General features: G+C 40.3%; 1 protein-coding gene and 1 pseudogene across 2 annotated transcripts in view; one reads left to right on the forward strand and one right to left on the reverse strand.

Annotated features, from left to right (window-relative positions):
• Lyrm4 (LYR motif containing 4) overlaps positions 1-26,940 on the forward strand; it is a 120,221-nt gene that overhangs the window by 44,502 nt on the left and 48,779 nt on the right. The window lies entirely within an intron of this gene.
• LOC114701500 lies at positions 3,282-5,799 on the reverse strand (annotated as a pseudogene).

Here is a 26,940-nt window from a genome sequence, read left to right on the forward strand (position 1 = left end):
AGGACCTGGAGGCTACTGATTGCCAGAGTCTGAGCTGCCCCATTAAGAGCAAAGTTGGCTTCTTATACTAGTGTGAGTGTTTGTGTGTCACTCAGTTTGAAGAGTGCTGTTCTCTACAGTAGGGAACAAAGGAGAGCCAAAGGACAGAAGTCCCATCAGACTGAGTGCAAGTTGCCAGTTCCTGAGTTTCTAGGTGCATCCAGCAGGACGCAGACCTGCAGCTCAGGCCACTCGGTGTCTAATGATGGGTACAAGTAGACTGTGTTGAGTGTAAGAGAGTGAGAGAGAAAAGACAGACAGAATAGCAGGCTTGAGAGGGGGAAGACATGGAAGAACTGCTTGGTAGGAAAGAACAGGGAAAGGTTTAGGCAAGTGTTTGAGAGAAAGGGCAGATGGGTCGGTACGTGAGTGTTTGTGAGGACATGAAGGTGTTGTAATGTTGACTAAGAGAACGGAGCAAATACAGAAGCCATCAGTGAAGTCCAATAAAGGATGTAGCAGAACATGGACCTAGAGCTACAGAGGGAAGGCATGCTTCCTGAAATTCCTTTTAAAGAAGGAAAGAAAGGCATACATGATAAATCTAAGGCAGAGGAACTGAACATACTCCTATATTCTTTCTTACCTTCTCATTCACCTTTTATCCTGATTTTGTTTAACATTGTAAACTCAGATTATCAGATAAACCAAGGCTCTCTTTTGTGCTTTTCTTTTTCTTTTTCTTGACAAGAAAATTAATTTTAAATGATCCTGATCCCTTCAGAGACTTAAGAGTGAAATTCTATGAGTAAAGTCTGGGTTATAGGATTAAGGTATATTGTGTAAGAAAATGGAAAGTCTGTATTGTAGGTATTTGGGAGAAGCACCTCCCTAAGTACAGATAAGGTAAAGCAGGCAGGGCAGTATTAAAGTTGAAATTGAATCACGTGATTCATAACAAGAACATCCAGCATTGGTTTGCAGTATTTAGAGCACATAAAGAGATTGACACCTTTTCCCCAAGCTAGAAATACCAAAGACAAGACAGCAATAGGAGTCATTTGAAGAAGGCCACACTTAAGAACATCACCCCAGTGACTGGTCACCAATGCCAGGTTAGAACAACAAGGCCTTTGAGGCTAGAATAATGGGAAGGACCAAAGAAGCAGAAGTCACATTGAAGAAAAAGACCAAGTACAAGGGTAGCAAGTTGAGAAAAGCAAAAGGCTGGTTAAAATCTTGGACATGTTCTAGATGCCAGTGAGATCCAGGTTGCATCATTAGAGAGGCAAACAAGCAACTGAATTTGAACATGCTAGATGTTTTGTATGAGCCAGGGTCTTGGGAAGATCATTAGCATAGATGCTAAAGATCTACTCATGAAGGCGGAAGAATGAGTACACAGGAAAATAGAGCCAGGTACTAGTATCACAGGAGGAATAAAAGCTGCACATTTGGAGAGAGGTGTGAGATTGCACAGGGCACACATACACTGCCATATGTGGTAACCCAGTAGGACTGTGACCTCTTGAGTAGCCTGTATATGGGTGTCTGATGAGGCATCTAGGATTCCTTGCTTTTCAGATGTCACTGAGAACAGCTCCTGTGAGATGCCAGCATTCATGGGTTAACCCAAGAAGCAAATAAGTTTACTTAACTGATTCATAATTTATACCTATGTGTTTAGACTTGGCTTACATCTTTCCAGGTAAGAAACTGTAGTATAAGAGGATATTGATTGACTTGTGTGGCCAACATTAATAAGACACTACCTGCCATAGTCATATCTTCTCTGATTAAGCACAGTACAAAAGCATTAGAAGCCACGCATGGTAGGCACACCTTTAACCACCACACCTGGGAGACAGAAGCAGATAGATCTCTGAGTTTGAGGCCAGACTAGTCTTCATAGTGAGCCCCAGGCCAGCCATAGTTACAAAGTATGACTGTCTCAAAAAAAATTTAAAATAATAAAATATTGGGAAAAAAAGAGCCATAGTCTAAAATATATTATAAGGAAGCATAATTATATAAAGCCCAACTGAGGCTACCTCTCTCAGCATTCCCATGTGACCAGTAGCTCCACTTGTTGAGTATATTGCCTTAAAGAACTGAAAGCAGAGTGATGAGCAGATACTTGTATGTCTTTATTCATAGCAGTGCATTTGACCATAGCCAAAGGTAGATTGTGTGTAGATGAATGTCTAGATCAGCAATAATACAATACCATGGAAAAGTATTCCCCTCCAAAACAGTAAGAAATTCTGGCATGTGCCACAATGTGGATGAACCAAGAAGACATATACCAAGTGAAATAAAATAATCTCAAAGGACAGTACTTTACCATTACAATTATAGTGGGTACCTAGAGTTGTCATATTTACAGAGATAGTGTAGAACAGTATTGCTAAGGCCTGCAGGAAAAGAGGATGAGGAATTGGTATGTAATGAGGGCAGAGCTCAAGTTGAGGTGGTGAAGTAGTTCTGTAATAGATGAAAGGGATAATAAGCAGAACAGTGTGAATGTACAGAGCTACTGAGTTATATACTTAGTCACAGTTAAAAAGTAATTTTATGAATAATTAATCAAAACAGAAGAATGATACATAAAAATGTCTTCTTATGAAAAAGAATATAAGATGGCTCACTGTGTAAAGGCAAGTGCTGCCTACCTGACTATGTGAGTTCAGTCTCACATTGTAGAAAGAGAAACAGGCTCATATGAGTTGCCTTTTTTTTTTTTAATCTCATCTGTATTTACCTTTTAAAGTAGAATATGACCGAGCACTATATTTCCATTCAGAAGACTTGCTGGGTTACAAGACCTAGGGAAGCATAGGGTTTTGTTCTCCGTCCTTTGGAAAACAAGCCACATGGGGAATTCTTCTGTTTTAGCTTGTGTTCTTCTAAGACTAGAACATGCAGAATTACTACAGGGGATGAAAAATTTTAAGATGAAACTTAAGCCATCTTAATTTTTTTTCCTTTTAAACATGAAGCTAAATCTCAGAATACTCCCAAGTGACAAATTAGTTGGTCTACTAAGAAATCCAGCTTCTGAACAGCTAAACACTTCAGACCACAAAGTTAATAGGTTACATTACGTCTTACAACAAACGTTCCTACCAACCTGTTGAATTAAACCTATAGTATCACAGTATCACAAGTAGAAAGAAATTTTATCTTCCCCTTTGTTTACATGCCACACATATGTTTTAAATGTTAACAAAAATAAACAAAAATCCTGGAAAATATCAGAGATGGAATGAAAGTAAGCATCAAACATATAGTTCTAGTGAAGTTTAGTCTAATTCTTCCATGCGAGATGTGTCATCATCTCCTTCCAGGGGTGGCATCTCTTTAGTTACAGCAGCACTCGTATCATCCACAGTAGGATCATCTTCATCAATACCTAGACCAAGCTTGATCATCCTGTAGATCCTGTTAGCATGTGTCTGGGGATCTTCCAGACTGAAGCCAGAAGACAGGAGTGCAGTTTCATACAGCAAGATGACCAGATCCTTCACAGACTTGTCATTCTTGTCAGCCTCTGCCTTTTACCGTAGGGTTTCAATAATGGAGTGGTCATGGTTTATCTCCAGGTGCTTCTTTGCTGCCATGTTACCCATTGTTGAGTTGTCTCTGAGGAGTGGAGCTGTCATGATTCTCTCCATGTTTGCTGTCCACCTGTATGTGCTCGTGACAATACAGCATGGGGATGTCACCAATCAGTTTGATACAACCACCTTTTCAACCTTTTTCTCCAAAATAGCTTTCATAATTTTGCAGGTTTTCAAATTTAGTCTTTTTCTCTTCCTGTTTATTTTTCTCCTCTTCATCTTCTGGAAGTTCCAGTCCATCTTTGGTAACCGACACCAAGGTCTTACCCTCAAATTCCTCAGCTGTTGCACACAATACTCATCAGTGGGCTCAATCATATAGATTACTTCTAAGCCATGCTTTCGGAGACGTTCCACAAAGGCCAAGTTAGCAACATGGTCCTTGGTCTCACCTGTGATAAAGTAGATGCGCTTCTGGTTTTCCTTCATTCTGGTGCAATAGTCCTTGAGAGAAACCATCTCATCTCCAGAAGTAGATGTGTAGTACCGTAACAGCTCTGAAAGCTTCTTCCGATTTTGAGAGTCTTCATGAATTCTAAACTTTATATTTTTTGAGAACTGCTCATAAAACTTTTTGTAGTTCTCTTTACCTTCTGCCAGTTCAGTAAATAGTTCTAAACATTTCTTGACCAAATTCTTTCTGATAACTTTCAAAATTTTGCTTTACTGCAACATTTCACGGGAAATATTTAGAGGAAGATACTCAGAATCCACCACTTTTCTAATGAAATTCAGATACTCAGGGATTAACTCCTCACAAATCCATGATGAAAACTGCACACATACAACTTGATGTTCTTTTTCTTTCTGTTTCAAACAGATCAAAAGGAACACGTCTTGGGACAAAAAGAAGGGCCCAGAATTCCAATTGTCCTTCAACAGAAAAATGCTTCACTGCCAAATGTTCTTCCCAATCGTTGGTTAAGCTCTTGTAAAATTCTCCATATTGTTCATTCTACATCCTAATGTCATCAGGATTTCTGGTCCAAATAGGCTTTGTTTTGTTGATTTCTTCTTGATCAATGTACTTTTATCTTATCTTCTTCTTGTTGTTACCATCCTTCTTTTCTTCTTCATCAGAACCAACATCTTCTATTTCAGTCTTGTCCTCAGACTCCTTTTCTTCTTTTTCTTTCTCTTCCTCTTTATCTTCTTTTTCTTCAGCTTCATCATCACTGACTTCCTTCTCTATGAAGAGAGTAATTGGATAGCCAATAAACTGAGAATGTCTCTTCACAATCTCCTTTATTCTCCATTGCTCCAAATACTCGGTTTGGTCTTCTTTCAGGTGTAAGATAACCTTTGTTCCACGGCCCATTGGTTCACCTGTGTCAGTCCTCACTGTGAATGAGCCCCTTGCTGAGGATTCCCAGACATACTGCTTATCATCATTATGTTTGGTGATCACAGTCACTTTCTCAGCAACCAAATATGCAGAGTAAAAACCAACACCAAACTGGCCAATCATAGAGATATCTGCACCACCCTGCAAAGCCTCCTTGAAGGCTTTGGTACCAGACTTGGCAGTAGTACCAAGGTTATTGATCAGGTCAGCCTTGGTCATTCCAATTCCAGTATCCACAATAGTAAGGGTTCGATCTTGTTTGTTGGGAATAAGATTAATGTGCAGCTCCTTCCCAGAGTCTAGTTTACTAGGATCCGTCAGACTCTCATATCTGATCTTGTCCAGAGCATCTGATGAATTTGAAATCAGCTCCCTCAGAAAGATCTCTTTGTTTGAATAGAAAGTATTGATGATCAAGGACATCAACTGGGCGATTTCTGCCTGAAAGGCGAAAGTCTCAACCACCTCCTCCTCCATTGGTTGGTCTTGGGTCTGGGTTTCCTCAAGCATCTTTGCTGAGTGACACGCACACTGAAGCAACTATACAAGTTGTCTTTTGACCTCCACGTGCACATCATGGTGAATAACCTGGCCCTAACTTTCATTTATCAATAGGTGCTTGCTCCTATTGATTTTTTTTTCAATTGTATATTTCATTGTCTGTAGAAAATCAGTGAGAACATGATCTGTGTATCATTTTCTAATCTTCCAAGAACACATACTTGCACATGCACAAATACTGCTTTATTTTACATGGAACAACAATAATGTCTTATTAAAGCCATTTCCTTTCTATTTTCTTTTATTTACTTCGTTGGTTTCAGGAAGGGGCACCCAAGACACTTCTTCGTTCACTCCCACCTGTCTTATTAAGCAGTGTCAGTACATCAGAGTATATAAAAGGTCTTAGGATCTGTGACACACTTTCTCACACATGGCATCCAGATGGAGGTCTCTGGTGTTTCCATGGTGGGCCAGTGAACTGAATCTTTTACACATAACCTCCATGCATGACAAAGTAGCCATGGGGCCATGCCAACTTATTTCCTTTTAGCTGAAAACTTGGAAGAGGAAATTCCCGAAACCTGTGTAATGATTTGGCTCTTGAATGCCCTCCAAAGACCCCTGTGTTGAACATTTGGTATCCAGCGTATGCTTTTGTGAAGTGGTTGGGTGAGGCCCAGTGAGAGATAGTGGACCCCTACTCTCTTTCTCATCTTCTAACTTCTAGCAGCATCAGGTGAGTAGATTGCCTGCCATATACTTCCTCCACACTGTGTACCACAGGTCCTGACTACCAGGCTCAACTAGTCATGGACAGAAACCTTCAAAACTGAACCAAAACAAACTATTTTTTCTCATAAGTTGGAACTAACAACACAGTTGCCTTCAACTACTTGGCTAATTTTTTGTTCCTGCTTTGTGGACTTCTCTTTGGCCTGGATTAGAGACAGGTCTTAAGTTGACAAACCTGTGAGATCTTGTCTGTCTTATCAGCAGAGATGTAGTGCAGGCTGCTTCCCTCTGTAGCCATTCGTAGCTTTGCCATAGCCTCACAGAAGTTTGGGGACATCATTTTCCTCCTTGGGCCACAAAACAGATATGGTAACACAACTAATACAGGCATCCTTCCTGTTGCCAGAAGTTCCCCAGTTCCCCAGATGTGCCCGGATTCTCTTACCATACCCTTCATAACCTGCCTGCCCCTCTACTGGCATTTTAGCTGCAATGCCTGGATAATAGCAGTGTGTGGTTTTAGTTTATGTTTCACTTATACTTAGGGTGTGTGCTCAGAATTTCAACTAGATTCTCCCTATCTTGAATTCTCTAGATAAGCCATGACTCATAAACCAGGATCCTAGAGTCCATAGGAATTGCCAGCAGAACTCATAAAATCTTTAACTGGCCTGTTTGAGGGTGTTGTTTTGAGTCTTTGGAAATAAGTGAGAGGAGCCCCATGCTGATAGAGAGACAGTTTTGTCGAGAAGTCCCCTTGCATAGAAAGTCCTGACTGAACATGTGTCACTGCTTCTAGAATTTTAAGGGATGGTGGGAGCATCAGTATCAGAATCCTTTAAGGCATAATAGAGAAGAAATACAGGTCTTCATTAGGCAGCAGTAGATAAGCAGCACCATGAAAAGTAAAGGTAGTACAAGATAGTTCTAATTAGAAGCTGTTAAACCTGGCTAAGTGCATTTAAAAATGTGTTACATATAGGAGTAGATTCTTGACTGGCTGTCTTTAGTGCAGTTAAAATATGGTTCTCTGTTTCAGTGTTAACCAGTTTTCCTTTGCTGTGACAGAACTACCTGGCACAGTCAATTTAAGAAAGATGTACTTTAGATTATAATTACAGGAGTTTGATTCTGCCTGTGTCACTGGACCCTATTGTGGCATGCAGAGGTGGGTATGGAGGAAGGGAAGAGAGGGGAGAGCAGAAGTGGGCCGTGAAGGGAAGGAGGGTCTGGAGTCCAGATGTCCCCTACAAGAGCATCACCACCACCCAGTCTGACCTGTCTTCCTTTCGCTGAACCCTACCTCCTAAAGGTTCCACCAACCTCCCATGAGTGTTGCAGGCTAGAGAACAAGTTGCAGCACAGTGGCTTGGAGGAGATATTGAAGATCTAAACTATAAGCTGGGCATGGTGGCACACAGCTGTGGTCCCAGCACTTGGAGATAGAGATAGGATCAGGCAGGCATTCAAGGTCACCTTTGGCTACATAGCAAGTTCAAGGCCAGTATGGACTACACAAGAGTCTGTCTCAAGAAAACAAAAATCCTAAACTATAACATGTAACACGGATTCCTAAATGATTTTATTAATAAGAAAAAAAACAGAGCCAGATATTGGGGTAAAAGCTGAAAGATCAGAGAGGCAGAGCAGCAAGCTACTAGTTCTTACCCCTACAAAGTCCTCCACAAAAAGAGAGAGTTCCTGTTTCCTCACGCATTATATACCTTTCTGTGCCCTACCATATTACTTCCTGGGATTAAAAGTGTATGTCACCACTGCCTGGTTCTGTTTCTCTCATGTAGCCCAGTGTAGGCCTTGAACTCACAGAGATCCAGAGAGATCACTGCCGCCCGAGTGATAGGATTAAAAGTGTGTGCCACCACTGCCTGACCTCTATGTCTAATTTAGTGGCTGGCTCTGTCCTCTGATCCCCAGGCAAGTTTTATTGAGGTACACAGTATATCACCATAGTAGCAATTAACTATATAGTTAGGCATATATGGGTGACCAGATAGGCTTTGAAGTTAATTTTCAGCAACATTTTTTGATTAAATGTAAAATGTGACTTGCTCTGAGGTGACCACATTGATTTTTCTGTCCCTGTCATTCATAAGAGCCATATAAAATCAATCTGTATTTCTGTATGTGGTCTTTTATTGAAAGCTTTTTACTTTCAGCTTCAGTGGAAATCATTAAATTGCTTTGAGGGATTATATTTTATTTAGATTTTTCTCATTCTTGACCTAATTACAAGTGAATTTGGTTTGGTTTGTTTTTTCCACTTTTGAAAGTGTAAGAGGAGGAAAATTGCTTCCTTTAAACAATTAAAAACATAGTTTGGCTCACCGATGTAGTGTGTACTTTACCGTACATAAATTATATGTCATTTAACAGGAAGAAGAGGGCTGGGGTAGAGTACTTGCCAGGCCCTGGGAAGAAGGAGGAGGGAGAAAAGGAAATGACTAGTAGATAGATGAGCCTTGCACATACTTCTGCTTGAATTAAAAGTAAGCATTGGAGGACGGGAGAGACAGTCCAGTAGTTAAGAGCACTCACTGCTCTTCTAGAAGAGCCAGGTTCATTCCCAGCATTCACTTGGTGGCTCACAACTGTCTGTAACTCCAGTTCCTGGGAATCTAGTGCCCTCTCCTGGCCCACTTAAGCACCAGGCATGCACATAGTATACAGAGATACATGCAGTCAAATCAACCATACACATAAAATACAATAATTGAAATTTTTTAAGTTGTTTAAATACATTAAATATGGCTTAGTTGATTAAAAACTGATGATATAAAGGGAAGCTAAGTTTCATCTCTGATCTGTTATCTATAGATAGTGACACAGAGAAGCATAAGCCAAACAAAGACAGATGCTGGGTCTTTCTAATCATGCCTAGATGGCGTTTTGCTTTTGCTGAGAAGTAACACAGTAGAAAGGCTATGGCACAGGAAGCCATAAGAGAAGGGAAAGTGTTTGAACCTTTCACACTGTCACACATGCTAAAATACAAGCCCATCTGTACTTTACTGCCCACTCAGGGAACACACATACACACACACAAATGGAGAAATAGAATTTTACTTTTTAAAGTTTTTTTTTTTAAGTTACAAAAAGGAGTCCCTGAGCAATTGTGCTATTCCTGCACCTAAGTGATGGTCTTCAGTATTTTTGCATGCAAGAACCTGCCAGTTAACTCACTACATTTCCAGAATGGCCTGCCATTCTAGTTTATAGTACATGTAAGAAAACTGCATAGTACCAAGGCTTGTCTCCATAACTGGTTCTGAATTACGTTTGACTGCTTCCAAAAGGCAAAATGACCCTCAGAGGATGAACTGTCAAAGAATAATATGCAAAAGAATATGAATTACCTGCTCAATAAATATTTCCAAGTTCCCAGGAGTTCTGCCAATAGCAACAAATGTAAGATGAAAAGACATCTTCATTCCCTACTCTTACACTGCTGACAAGAATTTACATAATTAACTATATACTCTTTATGGGGGTGCCTCACATAAGCATCTTCAGAGCCTTGGGAAGGAACATCTTTCTGGAATGCTTTTACCGTAGACAGAAGTATCATCCCTGGGATGCATTTCCATCTCCCCAAGTGATGGTCATGAGGAATGTATGAGGCAAACCGAAAAGCTTTCATTTCCTAATAATCACTTCTTGTCTTTGTGTAAATATGTCTGACCTTACTTGTTTGGAGAGTACAGAACAGACACTGCTGCAGGGTGGTGATTTGTTCTTTAGCCCATGAACTGGTCAGAGAATACCAATCAGTCTATCTGTGATTCTTGCTGGATTTTCTACTTTTGTTATTGAAGTAACCTGCTATCCTAAGGCCATATTTGACAGCCATGGATAAAAGGATTAGAGAAAAGATTTAAAGATTTCTCAGGTCAGAGCATCAGGACAGAACCAAAAGTCCTCACCAGACAACTTGGGAGAGTGGGTCTTAAAAGTCGGCTCTCAAATATCATTCTCTTAAGTGATCGCAGTGTTGGCACCAGGGGCTTGGGCACCACTGGTCCTGGGCCTTACCGAGGGCATTGGTGCTGGGAGGACTCATCCTGGAGAGCGAAAGGAGAATTTCTGCTCAGGAGATTTTGCTCCAGACAACATACAGTTTTAGGAGTGGGACTGTTCTCCAAGGATGTGACTGTCCTTGACCAACACTGTGTTGCTAAGAAAGGTCTGTTCCATCCTTAAGAGCCCAATGAGTATGTCATTTGAGGAAAGCCTTCAGCTACTATGGTGGTGAGGGTGGTAGCAGCTCAGTGGTAGACTACATTACCTAGTAAAGTACTCAGCTCTATCTCCAGCATCACCAAAAATTTTTTTAAATTTAAATACAGAAGAATGTAAAATCAAGAAATTTCCAAACTCCTCTGTGACTTCAGCAGTGGTTACACCTATTTAGAACAGAGTTGCCTTAAACTGGACAGAAGTAGGAGGCTCAGCAGGCTTTCTACAGTTCATAGCCTGTATTAACACTTCCATACTTCCTCTTCATAGTGTTGTTCTCAAGTTTCATGCATATTTAGAACAACTACACAGTAGAACAGTGGTTCTCAACCTATGGGTTACAACCCCTTTGGGGGTCAAACAACCTTTTCACAGGGGTCACGTATCAGATATCCTGCACATCAGATATTTACATTATGATCCATAACAGTTTCAAATTTACAGTTATGAAAGTAGCAATGAAAATAATTTTATGGTTGGGGGTCACCACAGCATGAGGAACTGTATTAAAGGGTCACAGCATTAGGAATGTTGAGAACCACTGCAGTAGAGGATCTACTGACCTATTTTCAAACAGCCAGCAACCCTAAACAAAATGAATGCAATTGAAATACGTTATCTAGAGTATTGATAGATATGCATTCCATGTGCAATACTGTTTTATATATTGTGTGATGGGCAGCTTAGGGAAACATACGAGAGATATCGGAAGTAATATGCACCAGTATAGATAAAGGCTCCCTCTTTGGGAGTTCTAAAATTCACATTCACTGTAACTTTTACTACTATTGCAAAAGAACTCTATAGTCAGCCATCATTAACCTTGTTTCTGTGATGAATAGGAAAACTTTATTTTCAAAAGAAAATGTCAGATCTTAACATAAGCACACTTTGGTCTTTTAGCCCCCAAGAAAATAATAGGCAAGAAGTATTTCTCAGCCCCAGTGCTTGTGGAAGTACAGTGCAAGAGTTCCCAGGCAATCTTTCCCTTTGTTCCTGATGAGAAGAGAAACACACTGCTGACAGGTTTTCCTGATTAGCTTTAACTGTCAACTTGACACATCCTAGAATTATCTGGGAAGAGAATTTAACTGAAGAATGGTCTATGGGCATGCCTTGAGGTGACTGTCTTGAATGTTAATTTATGTAGGAGAGTCCAGCCAGCCCACTCTGGGCAGAACCATTCCATAGGCAAGTGATCCAGAACTATATAAGAAAGTTAGCTGATTTAGCTGCTTGCCTGGCATGGTGGCACACACCTTTAATCCCTTCTCTTGGCATAGCTATTTCCAGGCCAGCCAGAACTACATAGTGAGAAGCTGCCCCACCTACCCACGGCCCTCCAAAAAAAGAATGAAAAGAGAAAGCTAGAGGAGTGTATGCCTGCTGCTAGCCAGCAAGAGGCATCCTCCATGATTCTATACTTATTTGGGTATGACATGAGTTCTTGGGTCAGAGGTAATGTGTAGAATAGCAAGCAGGCCTGCAAGTTCCTGCCTAGCATTCATGCCTTGACTTCCCTTGATGAAGGACTGAAACCTAGAATTTTAAGCTGAAATAAACTATCTCCTCCTCTAAATTGCTTTTGGTCAGGCCATTTGTCACAGCAACACAAATTAAACCAGAATACAAGTGAATACTTGCTTTATGTATCTCAAGTAAAGCTTACCTAGCATAGAAGAAAATAATGCAAAAGAGACCATTTCAGGTCCTTTCTTAGTATTGTGCAAACACTGTCAAAGATCTGTTGCTAGCAACCCAAAACTTAATAGACTGAGGAAACAGCAGCCATTTTTTATTATGCTCACAGAATGTGGGGATCAGGAATTCTAGGAGTGTGCTCTGTCACTGGTTTATATCTGCTGCAAAATGCCAGTCTTTTTTGAAGAGACCATACCATGAAGGAATAACTTTTTTTTTTATTATGTATACAGTGTTCTGCCTGCATGTATTCCTGCATGCCGTAAGAGGGCACCAGATCTCATTATAGATGGTTATGAGCTACCATGTGGTTGCTGGGACTTGAACTCAGGACTCCTGGAAGAGGTGCCAGTGCTCTTAACCTCTGAGCCATCTCTTCAGCCCCAAAAGAATAACCTTTAGGGTTGGGTTTGGCTATGGTTGTATACTAGGTTCAGCAGTGACCACTATTAAAAGTGTCAATGTCTGGTTTCTTCATTTGGACTTCATCATACCGTAGCAACCTCAGGGTACTCAGACTTCCTACATGTAGTCACAAGTCCATTGAGTAAGATTGAACTACGTGACCTTTATGACACAGTCCTGGAGCCACACAGTATTGCTTCTGTGGTATTGTACTGGTCAAAGCTAAGATTCAAGGAATGGGACCATAGACCCCACCAAGTGGGAGTGACATGGGATTTGTGGCCATGTTTTGAAGCTATTGAAGACCTCTTCTCCTGAGTGCTGCATTCTTTGGACTGCCAACTTCCGAATAATGACATGGAGACTTCTTATTAATTGTGAAAGCTTGGCCTTAGCTTAGACTTGTTCCCAACTTGCTCTTAAAACTTAAATTAACCTGTTTATAGTAATCTACATTCTGCCACATGGCTCATTACCTCTCCTCAGTACAGTATGTCCCACTTCCTCTGTGTCTGGCTGGCAAATTCTACCTCTCTTCTTCCAAGAGTTCCTATCTCTTCCTGGAAGTCCTGCCTATCCTCTCCTGCCTAGCTGTTGGCCATTCAGCTCTTTATTAAACCAATCAGAAGGTGCCTTGGCAGAGACACAACATCACAGTGTACAGAAAGATTATCCCAAAACACATCTCTCTTTTGATCTGGAATCCTCAGAAAATATTTCTTCTTAATTATTCTACTCCATTCTTACCCCATTGCCGATTATACAGTTCAGTGATAAGAGCCAAGGGGCTCACCTGCATCCCATTACCTCTAATCCATGGGTCCAGCAGGAAAGAAAAAGGTGATGTAGACAAGTGTAACAAAGCAAAAATGAAGGGATTGCCCTAGGTTCATGGTCCTGGGTTAGACCCCATTTTAGCCATGGGTGGTGGCATATGACTGTAATCTCAGCACTTAGGAGGCTGGGGCAGGAAGACTGCCAGGAGTTTGAGGTCACCCTAGTGACATACATAACAATACCCAATCAAAAATTCAACATATCAGTGAATTAGTGGAGTGAGCTGTGTCTAACCGCAGTGTTCATGTGTTTGTTTTAAGGGGAAATATTAGATTGGAATGAGGACTGTTAATTTTATTGTGAAGCTATATTTTTAATTGTTTCTTACTTTGTTTTCTAAAAATATGCTGTGGGCTAACCTTTGGACCCTTGTCTGTGCATTGGCTCTGAGCCCCTCTGCAAAAGACCTAAGACTAACAAACAAGATACTGTCAAAGAATGTACATTTATAATCTCACGTTAGAGTCTGGAATGCCCTCACCTTTTAAACACTGCTTACTTTAACAACTTACAAAGAAAGTATCTAAGAGTATAAGTTCTAAATGAGTGGCCAGCATTCTTCATGTGCATATGTGTGGCTGTTGCATTAATTATGTGTATGGAACCAGGTGATGATGGAGTATACCCAGCACTTGAGAGGTTGAGACACAGAAGAACTCTTAGTCTGAGGCCAATCTTGGCAAAATAGCAAGTCCCGAGCCAGCTAGATCTACAGGGTAAAACCTTAAAAGAAAAGAAAAGAAAAGAGAAAGAAAAAATACTATGTGTATGATATCTAGATGTCTCTAAGCTTTCTTGATTAAGGAACAGACTTTTTTTTGGGGGGGGGGATTCAAGACAGGGTTTCTCTGTGTTGTTTTGGTACCTGGATCTCGCTCTGTAGACCAGGCTGGCCTTGAACTCACAGAGATCTGCCTGGCTCTGCCTCCCAAGTGCTGGGAATAAAGGCATGTGCCACTACTGCCGCCAGGTAAGGAACAGACTCTTAATGGTTAATTGTAGAAAAGCTTCCACTTTGAAGTTAATGCTAGGTTGCATTTTATACTCTGAACTCTTCTCAGTATTTACTAGAATTCCTATCAGTTTAGAAACGAAGGGGAGCCGGGCGGTGGTGGCGCACGCCTTTAATCCCAGCACTCGGGAGGCAGAGCCAGGTGGATCTCTGTGAGTTCGAGGCCAGCCTGGTCTCCAAAGCGAGTTCCAGGAAAGGCGCAAAGCTACACAGAGAAACCCTGTCTCGAAAAACAAAAAAAACAAAAAAAAACAAAAAAAAAAAGAAAAGAAACGAAGGGGAATATGACTATCCATATATGCCCCTTAATTTAGCATGAGGCCTTCTAAGGTGACAGTTATAACTGTAAAGATGAATAAAACCTAAACCAAAACAGTCAAAATTCACAGGGGATCAGATAGGATATAGAAATCTTTAAGACTTAATTTTGTCTTTCTGCCCTTCTTGACCGAAGCATTAAGTTTGCTCTGAGAAGAAATGTCCTACTGATACCTAACAGGATGAGACATAGAAATGATCATTTTCACTTTTGAAACTTGAATCTTTATGAAAAGCGTTCTCCCATTTTTCTTCCCTCCTGTCCTATTCATTATCACTTCTGTAGCATAGCACCTCTGTTGAAGCCAAGAGTAGAGAAAGATGGATATGTTCCTCGTTCTAACCATAGTAATTGATTTTAAAGGTGATACTCCCCTTGGTAACATGATTGGTGCCCTGTAGGGGTGAAATTAGTTGCTTCCTCTGTGGAGGAAAGACTAGTGATTTTTATATTCTGTGGAGCTCTCAATGCAAAATTTGTTACAAGATCTGAACAGCTGCTTATGGAAGACTCTTGACTCCTTAAGAAATGGGAGAGAGGGAAAGACAGGTGTTTTCAGAGAATCCAGTGAGAAGCTGGGGTCCGGCAACAACAGGAAAGAGCTGCAGACAAGAAGGTTCCTTGCAGGTTGTGTAATGGATCCCACTCCTGTTTTTCGAATGGTAGAACTCAGGACCAGAATGGATAATTCCTGTAACTCCCATCTATTCTGGTCTTCGAACAGGGTCCTCTCTCTGCCTTTTCCAGGGTCATGTGTACCATCTTATTCCTTAGCACTCATGTCTGCAGAAATCTCCACGTGTCTAGAAGACAGCTAGCTTCCTGTTGAGTGCAGCAAAGAAGATTGCAGAAGTATTTAGATTTGGGGGCAGGGTGGCTTTGTTGTTTTTTGTTTGTTTGTTTGTTTGTTTTCGTTTTTTGGGTGGGGTTTTTTTTTTTTGATGGTTTGTTTCTTTTTGAGTTAGGATCTCACCATACAACCCAAGATGACCTGGAACTACACACATTGTTACTGTATTTTGAAAGTTGGCACATTACTTTGAATTCACATTGTTACTGGATGGAGTCATCTTTTGTGTACATGTTAAACATGAACTCCCCTCAGCAAAATTGACCATAAAAGTGACTAGCACTTAATAGATATTCAGTAAACAGTAAGATAAAAAACTGGGAGAAAGGCTGAAATTTTGATATGATATATTCTTGATCACTCTTGTACTCGTTGGCCATTTGTTTCAATAACATAATTTGTTGAATTTCAAATGTGTTAAAATAGATAAGCTTACTTTACAAGAAAATGATTGTGACTTTACATATTAGGTTTCTCTTCAGAGTGTGGCATCTCTGGTGGTGTTACTCATTTTTATTCTACAACTGATTGAAACCTTATTCCCTGTGCATCTTGAGAACATACCTGAATATGCTGCTACATGGGTTGTAACCTTTGTCTGAGAGACTGAGACAGAAGGTTCTGGTTCTTCGAGCAATGCCCAGACCAGAGAGGAACTCCATGATAGTACATGTAGGAGTGTTAGTATTAACAGATGTGTACTGGCACAAAGCAGAAGAAATTTCATCACACCTCTGGCAAAATTGATACTGAAAGAAAGAGAGACAGATGGTTGAAAACAGCAATGAAATATCCTGTTACGTGTCTGCAGAAGTCATTAGCAGTTAGAGGTATTATTAATGGATCAGACTCACTTGGGGAGTCATGTTTATGTAATTCACATAAAACAATGGTACTTATGGTATTTTTAATGCAATCCATACCAAAGACAAACATGTCTTTCTACATAATTAGAAAATAGATTTATTGATAGTAAAGAACTCGCTCTCTAGCTTGATTCTGGATCACTTGTAGAAGTTATTGTTCTACCACATAGCACCAAAGAGTGAAATATAAGAGAGTGCTATCCACGTAGGTCACTAAAATAGTGTCATACTGTTTCTTTCCTCTATTTTGGAAAGATGAGAAAGGGTGAAATTGTTCTTTCTAAAAATCCATTTTTAAACAGGCTTGGCTTGTGAACTCTGCAGGAATAATTCCTGTCTACCTAGTGCTTTCTTATGTCTCTTTGAAGTTGAAGCCAATCTCAGGGTTTTTATTGTGAGCATAAGAGCAAATTTGGGTGTTTATGTTTCCAAAGGCTCTCAGGATGGTTTTTAGCCCTCTAACATTAAACAGGCACTCATCAGATATTTGAGCAGTTCCAAGTGAGGAGTTGTTGGTTTTAGCCTGTATTAACTAGACAAGGCTGCCAACAAATTCCTAAAAACAAGTCTTAGCTACTGTCTACCATAGTGCCCATTTATCAGAGTATTATCTGCAGCTAAGTCAGGCAGAATATAGCACTGCTTATATATGACTTCTAAAAATCAAGTGACAGGCACGCATGAAGGAAGAAGTGAATGTTCATGTTTCCCCTCACTACACGTGGTTGATGCCCTGGTGTTGGACAGCTTAGAGTCAGTGAGATATTGGAGAGCTGTTAGGTTACCTGCTGTGGTCTTCACTGCACAGAGGAGACTTTGAGCCCTAAAGGGCCTATAGGTCAGGATCGACACCTGCTGTGTTCTAGGGAGGTGAAGCATACTGCCCAAGCTAGGAAATAGGCAGCTGAGTTAGCCCCCAAGTAAAAAGAACAGCTCCTGGAACCTACATATACTTCTTGGGTAGTCAGCATTTTGTCTCCCTAAGATGGCAAATATTCCAAATCTTCTGTCCTCTGCTGGTTCTCTTCTTGAACTTTCTAGAAGTTGTTGCTCATCAGCTAGAACTCTTCCTACAGTAGAGAGCCGTGTTGCAGTGTGCAATCCCAGCATGTTAGTGCATGAGCTGAAATTTGGCTGCAGAGCTCCTTGTAGGAGTTAGGAGAGTTCCTGGTACAGCCTGTGGTCCTTATGAGTGAGTGGTCTATGGATTATGCAGCCAAGAGTGCTGTTACAGTACATAGCCATAACCACAGACATAGCAAGCATGTCCACACCTCCACATGGCTGATGCTGGTGTCACTGATGGGTTTATGGGCTCTATTCCATGGAAGTAGTGATTTACAGTGTTCTTTGCTAGAAACTGATGAACTCTGAGTAGGTTTACCCCATTCATAATTCTTTCCTTATCCTTTCAACCCAAAAAATAATAATAAAAAAAGTCAATTTAAAGATGCTACATAAATATGCTATGTTTGATTTTAGTACCTACAGTGACAGTAGAGGAAAAACTAACATTTTCCTCAGTGAGTCTCCACCACAGAAAGAGATGCTTTGTCATCACTTTAGACTCTTAAAATGTTTATGTGGTTGGTTAACAAACACCAGGAAATGATAACAACTGCAGATTGGTTCTTTTATCAAGATTGTGGGAAGTTTAAACTTCTTGATTTATTTCTGATTATAACAATATCTTCTGGTATTCTTTTAGCCTACCTACCTACCCCCAATCATTCATGTTTGTTTGACATTTCTTTGTCTTTCTCAGATTAAAGGTATAACTGTGAACAAGAGTAGATCATCCAGACTGCATGCCAAGAGCAATATGATTCATACTGGTTGATGCAGGACTTAAAGGGACAAAAGACTCTCATGAAACAGTGTTAGTGCTTTGCCTGGCAGGATGAGAAAGAGAGGGATATAACATTGATGGATATGGATAGAGAAACATTTTGTTGATATGGGAGGACAAGTGTAAAGGAAAAGTTGTCTTTTTGAATACATAAATAATATACAATTTTTATAATAATATTTATGGGTAAAAAGAGAAACACTGGGGCTACAGAGATTGCTCAGTGGTTATGAGCTGGCACAGCTCTTACAGAGACTTGAGTTAATTTCCCGCACCTACATTGGCCGCTCATAATCACCTCTGACTCCAGATCTAGTAAATCCTATGGCTCTGGCCTCTGAGCATCAGCACTCACATTCACATATGTGCATGCAGGCACACAGACACACACACACACACACACACACACACACACACAATTAAAAATAAATATTTATAAAGCAAAAGTAGTGTTAATCTTTCTGTCATGAAACAATGTCATCTTTATCTATTTCCTTCCAGAATGTTACTTCTACAGAGACGTCTGTCTGTCTGTCTTGTCTGTATGTCATTTGATGAAACCTTACTAGCAATTGGTAGCTTATCTAATTTATTGTCTCTCAAGACAGTAAATAATAAGCCTTCATCATCACTTTAAAGGGAACAAGGCAGGGTGCCACCCAGTGAACTCTCTATCCTTCCTTTATGTAGCTGATCTTCTAATGTTGAGCCTTTAGATCACTTCCTGGTTTTGCTGGTATGTATAATGCCGTGATGAACATTATTGTTAGGGATATAATAGATGGCTGTTTGTTTATGATAGATTGCTGAAAATATAATTAACAGACCAAAATTTACAGTATGAAAAGATTTTTTAAATGCAAAATTGGAGAGAAAGAAGTATATATTGGATTTTAATACTTGTGTGTTGCTCCTAAGGTTAGAAATTGGATGATGTCATGTTGTAAGGAAAGTAGTTTCCAGACCTATAGTTGTATTGTGAGTCAGAATTGTTAAGAATCTAAACATTGGGTGTTCCACTTGAAAACTATAAAAAACATGCATATTTCAAGTGGTTAATTGATTCCTGAACCTAATCTTAGGTCCAGTCAAATCTGAGTTGCAGTTTCTTAATTGGTTATGATGGTGGGGGTGTGTTAATTGTATTGATGTCATGCCCATTAAGAATGGAGAAAGGAATTGACTCAAATGATTATGGAAACAAGCAAGTTCCAACATATGCAGGGTGAGTGATAAGCAGACACTATACCCAGGAACAGCCAGTATTTCAGTATGAGTCTAACAAAGAACACAAAATATTGGTGCTCCATTTGAAAGCTGGTAGACAAGAAGAATTCTATCTTACCCAGACATGAGTCTGATTGTTCTATGAAGGCCTTCAATTATTGGATGAGGCTTACCTACATCAGGAAACACCATCTGCTCTGCTTAGCTGCCTGTTTTCAGTGTTATTCTTACCCACAAAGAGGATAATGTTTGCCCAAATATATGAGCATCCCATTGTACACAGTATGATGACAAAATTAACCACTATACTCAGCATTTCCACCTACTAAGAGATCCCCAGATGCTGTGAGACTTACAAAATAATCAGATCAACAACCAGCAGGAAATAAACCAACATAGAACTGTAAGCCAGGATTTACAACCCTAAAAGGAAACATTTTTTTCAAGGTTTTAATTAACAAAGAAAATAATGTATGCCATGCCTGCATGAAAATGAGCATGTTTCATATCTGGAAGGGCTGGAGATGTAGCTCAGTGACAGAGCACTTAACTAGCATGCAGAAGGCCCTAGGTTCAATCCCCTGTTCAGGGAGCAGGAAGGCAAAGGAACTGAAATAATCTCTGTAGATGCCATGTGGTTTCCAAAATATAACACCAAAAATAAACAGACTAACATTTGTGTCTTGTCTTAGTTGGGGTTTCTATTGCTGTGACAAAACACCATGACCAAAGAACAAGTTGAAGAGGAAAGGGTTTATTTGGCTTATGCCTCATCATTGCTGTTCATCACAAAAGGAAGTCAGGACAGGACACAAGCAGAGAAGGATCCCAGAAGCTAATGCAGAGGCCATAGAGGAGAGCTGCTTTACTAGCTTACTTCCCAAGACTTACTGAGCCCACCTTCTTATAGAACCCAGTACTAGCAGCCCAGGGATGGCACCATCCACAATGGGCCATGCCCTCCCCCATTGATCACTAATTGAGAAAATACCTTATAGCTGGATCTCATTGACACATTTCCTCAACTGAGGCTCGTTCCTCTGATGACACTATCTTGTGTCAAGTTGACACACAAAACCAGCCAGTGTATGTCTATTTGTAAATTCCTGATAAGACACTAAAACAGGAAGAGATAATCACTTGCATGGGAAATTAGGCAAACTGAAATTGGGAGTATCTCAACACCTCACCCCATTAACAACACCACCACAAACTGTGCATGCCCCATTGTTTACTTGTTTCTTTGAGACAGGGTCTCATCTGACTCAGTTGCCCTGGCTCTCTTGGAACTCACTATGTAGAACAAGCTGGCCTCAATTTCACAGAGATCTGCCTGTCTCTGCCTCCTGAATCCTGAAATTAAAAGTATACACCACCATGTCCAGCCCCATTTAGTTTTTATCTAAATAAAAGATAAAGTATTTCCAGCCAGTTGCCTATAAAGAGAATTGTAGCATGAATCTTAAAGAGTCTTCTTAATAAAATCAAACCTGGTGCCAGGTATTAGGGTGAACGCTGGAAGATCAGAGAAGCAGAACAAGCCACAGACACCTCACCTTGCCAATTCATCAGCTAATCCTGTTTCCTCAGACTAGATACCTCTCAGCTGAACTGTGCTGCTCAAAAGCCTAAAAGCTTAACCAGGATTAGTTCCTGGTCCTCATGCCTTATATACCTTTCTACCATCACTTCCTGGGATTAAAGGCTTTTGTTACCACACCTGGATGTTTCCAGTGTGGCCTTCAACTCACAGAGATCAAGGAGAATCTTGGCCTCTGGAATGCTAGGATTGATGGTGTGTGTGCCACCATTTTCTGGCCTCTATATCTAGTGGCTGTTCTGTTCTCTGACCCCAGATAAGTTTATTAGGGTGCACAATATTTTGGGGAACATAATATCACCACAGAGAATGGCATACTGTAATAAATATATAATACTCAAAAGTAATGCATTAAAAACTTTAAACTGATGTCCATTCTGGAAAATCTTTATAGAACTTTTTGGCTACAAAGTGAAACCTTATTCCAAAAATAAAATGATTGACTCCATTATGACATTTAAATGAATGCATATAATGAACTTTAACTATATTGACATTTCTATGCCTGTATATGATATACTTTGATTACATTCACCTTCTCCTATTCCTGATCCCCTTCTTAGATAGGAAAATTTAAGGGCTGGAGGGATAGTTCTGTCATTAAAGTGTTTGCCTCACAAAAATGAGTACCTGAATTTCATCTCCAAAACCTGTCTCAAGGTGAATTGCATTCTGATATTCCTGATCATGACACCTGAGCTCGGCCTACATACTACATACTACACACTTACACATACACATGGACCCACTCAAAAACCAATAACACAAATCTGTTGAGATTTAAATTTGAGTTCTGTAAGAACTCATAATGATGAGCACCTTTTAACATATGTATTGCAGGATGGATATTCCCCACTAACATTGTTAATGTTCCCAACACAGCCCTGTCAAATTGCTAACAATTTTTCTGAGACTAAGACACTTACTCGTTCAGGAGTTGACATGAAAATTCAAAGGGCCAAAAGTAGCAGAGCATTCTTAAAGAAGACGGGGGAAAGCTGTGATTTCTTCACTACCAGATTTCAAAACTATTCTAAACCTCTGGTAATTGAGTCAGGGCTAGGTAGATGATTGAGACTGATTGTAGAACTGAATAGAGGCCAGAAAGATGCCCACTTATGAAAAGCCACCTGGTATGTGGCTAAATGCAGTACATTGGGAATAGCACAGCCATTTTAATAAGTGGGTTCAGCCATTTGGATAAATATTGGGGGAAGAAAGTATCTGGACTTTTCCTCATATCACACAAAAAAAAATGGATTGTAGACTTACTTAAGTGGGAAAGATAAAGTTTTTAGAGAAAAATACCATCTTTCATATTTTGAAATGGCAAATTTTTCTCAAACAGGTCACAAGTGTAAACCATGAAACAAAAGTATTAAAGCATTATACTCTGTCAAAGTTAGAGCATCAAGAATACCATTATTAAGAGAGTGGCAAAGCTGAATGGAAGAAGACATATGAGAAAAAAAACTCTATCCACAGTATATAATGAACTACAAATTAACTTTTAAAATGGCCACAAGACACCTTTTAAAGATGGGTGAAAGACTTGAGCACTCACTTTACAAAGGCAATATCTAGATGGTCAAATGAGGACTCTTTCTTTTTCTCATTTTCTCTTGATTTGTGACAGAATATGTATATGTTTTGTTTTGTTTTGTTTTTGAGACAGGGTCTCACTGTGTAATCCTGACTGGCCTGGAACTCAGTTTGTAGACCAGCCTGGCCTTGCACTCACAGAGATCTGCCTGCTTCTGCCTCTGGAGTGCTGAGATTATGCCCCCACCCCTGGTTAGAATGTGTGTATAATTTAAAAACTCCCCTATGTCTGGCATTATAAAATTACTGTGTTTATGAAGAACCAGTATTATGTATGATTCCATTAAAATCCCATGTCCTGTAAATATTGTTGTTTTAGGCTCATGATGTTTTGATGCCATAGACATATAAACATGCAGGATCTAAAGGATGTGACAGAAGGACTCAACAGATGGCTTCACACATATTTACAACCCTAAGAAAAATACAGCTTTCCCATTACCATGAAACTGATCAAACTAGTTCTCTGCCACCAACATGCATTGCCTGCTCATTCCTTCCCTCTAATCTCTGAGTCATAGTTGTCTTATCCCATACACAGCCACCTAAGGCTCAAACTCGCAGGTTACCAATGCTGTCCCTGGAGAAAATAATGAAGGGGCACTTATGTGGTAGAATGGATGGAATAAGGAAGCTTCTTGTGTGATCTACCTGGGCATTATACAAAGCTAGAAGATGTGATGGCTCAAAGGATTTGTAAATGAATAAAATAGGTGTCAAAGTGACACAAAAACAAAGTTAAAGCCATCTGTCTGGTTTCTGGACTAGCTGGAATCATTGGTGAGAGCTTTGGAGGCCACTGCATTAGGGCCCAGAGCTAATGCATCTAGCACATCACCCTGTCTGGCTCATGGGTCCCCTCAGAGTTTAAATATGGATTTGCCCCATTAAATGACCTTCAGGGTGTTAGATTTGTGCTTGGTTGGGAAGAGGGGTCCTTAGTCTCTTTACAGTTAATTTCTAGAGTCTGTCAGCACTAAGGACGATAAATATGAAGTGATAAAACTATCTTTTCAAGAATAGATGACTTATTCAAAAGAGTTTTCTCCTTCCCTCCCTCCATTCTTCCTTAACCCCAGACACTCAGTGCTATCTGAACTAAGAGCTTCTGGAACCAGAAGGGCCTGAGGGATCAGTACTTTCTGCCTCCTTTTGCCTGACCTTCTCAGCCCTCCAAACACAGATTAAGAACTCATGGCACATGCGGATGTGAGGGCGATCTGGCTGCGACATCTGTCACCCCATTGATCACCAGGGTTGATTCGGCTGATCTAGCTGGCTAGGCGGGTGTCCCCTTCCTCCCTCACCGCTCCATGTGCGTCTCTCCCGAAGCTGCGCGCTCAGTCGAAGAGGACGACCTTCCCTGAATAGAGGAGGACTGGTCTTCGGTCAAGGGTATACGAGTAGCTGCGCTTCCCTGCTAGAACCTCCAAACAAGCTCTCAAGAACTCATGGCACTCAAGTTTGTATTAATGCGTTGAACCCATAAAGGTTTGCCACTTGGTGGAGTGAGAGACATGGTAGCAGTGGCTATCTCTATTTTGGTTCTACATCCTATTTGATACAGATGCATTGTAATGAAAACGTTGTCTAGTTCATACAACCATTTCTAACAGCTTTTGTCAGTGACTGAAATAGTTTTTATTTACTGTCTCATCTATAACAAAACATTATATGCCATTTTGCTGGGTGTCATAAGCTGTTCCAAATACTAACCAGAAAGTTTTCCTTATACTCATGTGATAATCTGTGTAAGGTTGTAGCAGGTAACACTGTATCATTGAAGACAATGCAACAGAAAGTTTGTAACTGATGGGAACTTTTCATGCCTTGTGTTTTTCTGTTTCTTCATTCATCTCTTTTGCCAAACGAAGAACAAGCTGGAACTAAGATTTTAACTTACGACCTCCAGCCTGTTTCTGGCTAATGAGGTGCACTAGATCAGGATGGCAGCATCTGGCCTCCCGGCAGGTGCAACAGCAACATTACAGTGCACATTTCCAGATGAGGAAACATGTTGTTGGTGGCATTTTCAAAGATGGAATAAATGAGTTTCTCACTTGGGAACTGCCTGAAGGTGGCTACTTTGGGGTCAAGATCCAAGATAGAAATCATTGCCTTAGCCACCAGGACACAAATTGTCCTTGACAAGAAAGTATTGGTTAATTCAGGGGTTAAGTACAGTAGTCCAGAAGAGATCTGGCTTCCCCAAGGGGAGTTCAAAACTTTATGCTGAAAATGTGACTCCAGTAAGCTGTGTGCCCCAAGGCAGAGTCTGTTAAAACTCCTAGGCTGTGCAAAGGACCTCCTTGATGTATGCTGTGATTCACAGTGGCAGGTATAGTCAATATCATATTTAAGGTCATTCTATCCAAGGACAGAGAGCCAAATCCATGATGTTGGTCTGATGGTCCACAGTAGAGACCATTAACACTACATTGATGTCACCATATGATCAGACATGGTATGCTAGGAATTAAAATGAATATCATACTCTGAGACCCAAGTGATAAGGCTGTCTCTAAGAAGTGTCATGAAAACCAGAGATGAGATCTGCCCACCATCCTCATCTCAGAACAAAAGCTGGTAAGCCAGAACCACCTGCCATGTTCTAGACAGTCTCCACAGCATCAGAGGGTTTCCCTTGCAGTAACTAGAGCCTAGATGTTGCTATATGAAAACAGTTAATAAAATCATATTTGTATATAGATATAAAAAATTATCATTATTTAAAGAAGACCTAAATGTTTGTACCATTAATGAAAATTGGAGTATTTTATAATTCTATAATTTATCAACCTCCTGTCTTCAACAAATTACATATTATCAGTGTTAAGTTCTCCACATTTTCAACAGATTAGGATAAAATCAGGATATTTCTCCTTTATATAGTAAGAAAAGGAAAAGTAGATGCAAAGACCTTAGCCATGACTTTCTGTGTTGTTATCACAACCATTCCAAAAACTCTGTTTTGTTTTTGTTTTTTCAATTTGCTCACTGTGTTGTTATGAACTATTTTTTTTTCATTTTTTAAATTTATTTATTAAATTTAATTTTACATATCAGCCATGAATTCCCTTGTTCTCCCCCCCCCTCCCACCCCACCCCACCCCGCCTTCCCCCAGCCCACCCCCATTCCCGTCTCCTCCAGGGCAAAGACTCCCCGAGGATTGAGTTCAACCTGGTAGATTCAGTCCAGGCAGGTCCAGTCCCCTCCTCCCAGGCAGAGCCAAATGTCCCTGTATAAGCCCCAGGTTCCGGAAACATGAACTATGAACCAATAGCTGAGGAGCCCCCAACTGGATCAGGCCCTCCGGATAAATAAGACAGTTGATTAGCTTGATCTGCTTGGGAAGCATCCAGACGGTGGGACCAGGTCCTGTCCTCAGTGCATGAACTGGCAGTTATGAACTATTTTTATCTGGTTGAATACAGTCATCCCCAACTTGAACCTGCCTCCTGGCAAACCCAATCCAAAAATCTGAAGATGCTCAAGTCCCTTGTATGAATGGCATGTTAATGCATAGGACCAATGTATACTCTCCCATATAATTTACCACTCTAGACTACTTGTAACACCTGCCATTGTGATGCAGTATAAATAGTTGTTAAACTGTATTTTCAATGGAATAATGCAGGAAAAGTCCTCATGTAACTTTTTTCAGTACTAATAGAATGTTTTTGTACTGATAGAAATGTTTTGTTTCTATGTCTAGTAAGATGTAATTTTTTTTTTTGGTTTGTTTTTTTTTTTTTTTGTTTTTTTTTTTTGTTTTTTTTGGTTTTTTTTTTTGTTTGTTTGTTTGTTTTTTTGGTTCTTCGAGACAGGGTTTCTCTGTGTAGCTTTGTGCCTTTTCCTGGAACTCACTTGGTAGCCCAGGCTGGCCTCGAACTCACAGAGATCCGCCTGGCTCTGCCTCCCGAGTGCTGGGATTAAAGGCGTGCGCCACCACCGCCCGGCATAAGATGTAATTTTAATAGTATTTTTAATAGTAATTGTTTAGGGTTTTTTTTTTTTTTTTTTGTGTGTGTGTGTGTGTGTGTGTGTGTGTGTGTGTGTGTGTGTAAATGTTTGTGTCTATGTGAGCATATACAAGCATGTGCAGGTACCTGTGGAGGCCAGAAGAGGGCATCAGAGCTGGAAATAAAGACCATTGTGAGTCCCATGGCATGAGTGCTGGTAACTGAACTCAGGTGTCTGGAAGAGCAGCCAGTGCTCTGAATGGCTGAACATCTCT

The sequence above is a fragment of the Peromyscus leucopus genome, chromosome 5, assembly GCF_004664715.2.
Source record: "Peromyscus leucopus breed LL Stock chromosome 5, UCI_PerLeu_2.1, whole genome shotgun sequence".
NCBI classification, from domain to species: domain Eukaryota; kingdom Metazoa; phylum Chordata; class Mammalia; order Rodentia; family Cricetidae; genus Peromyscus; species Peromyscus leucopus.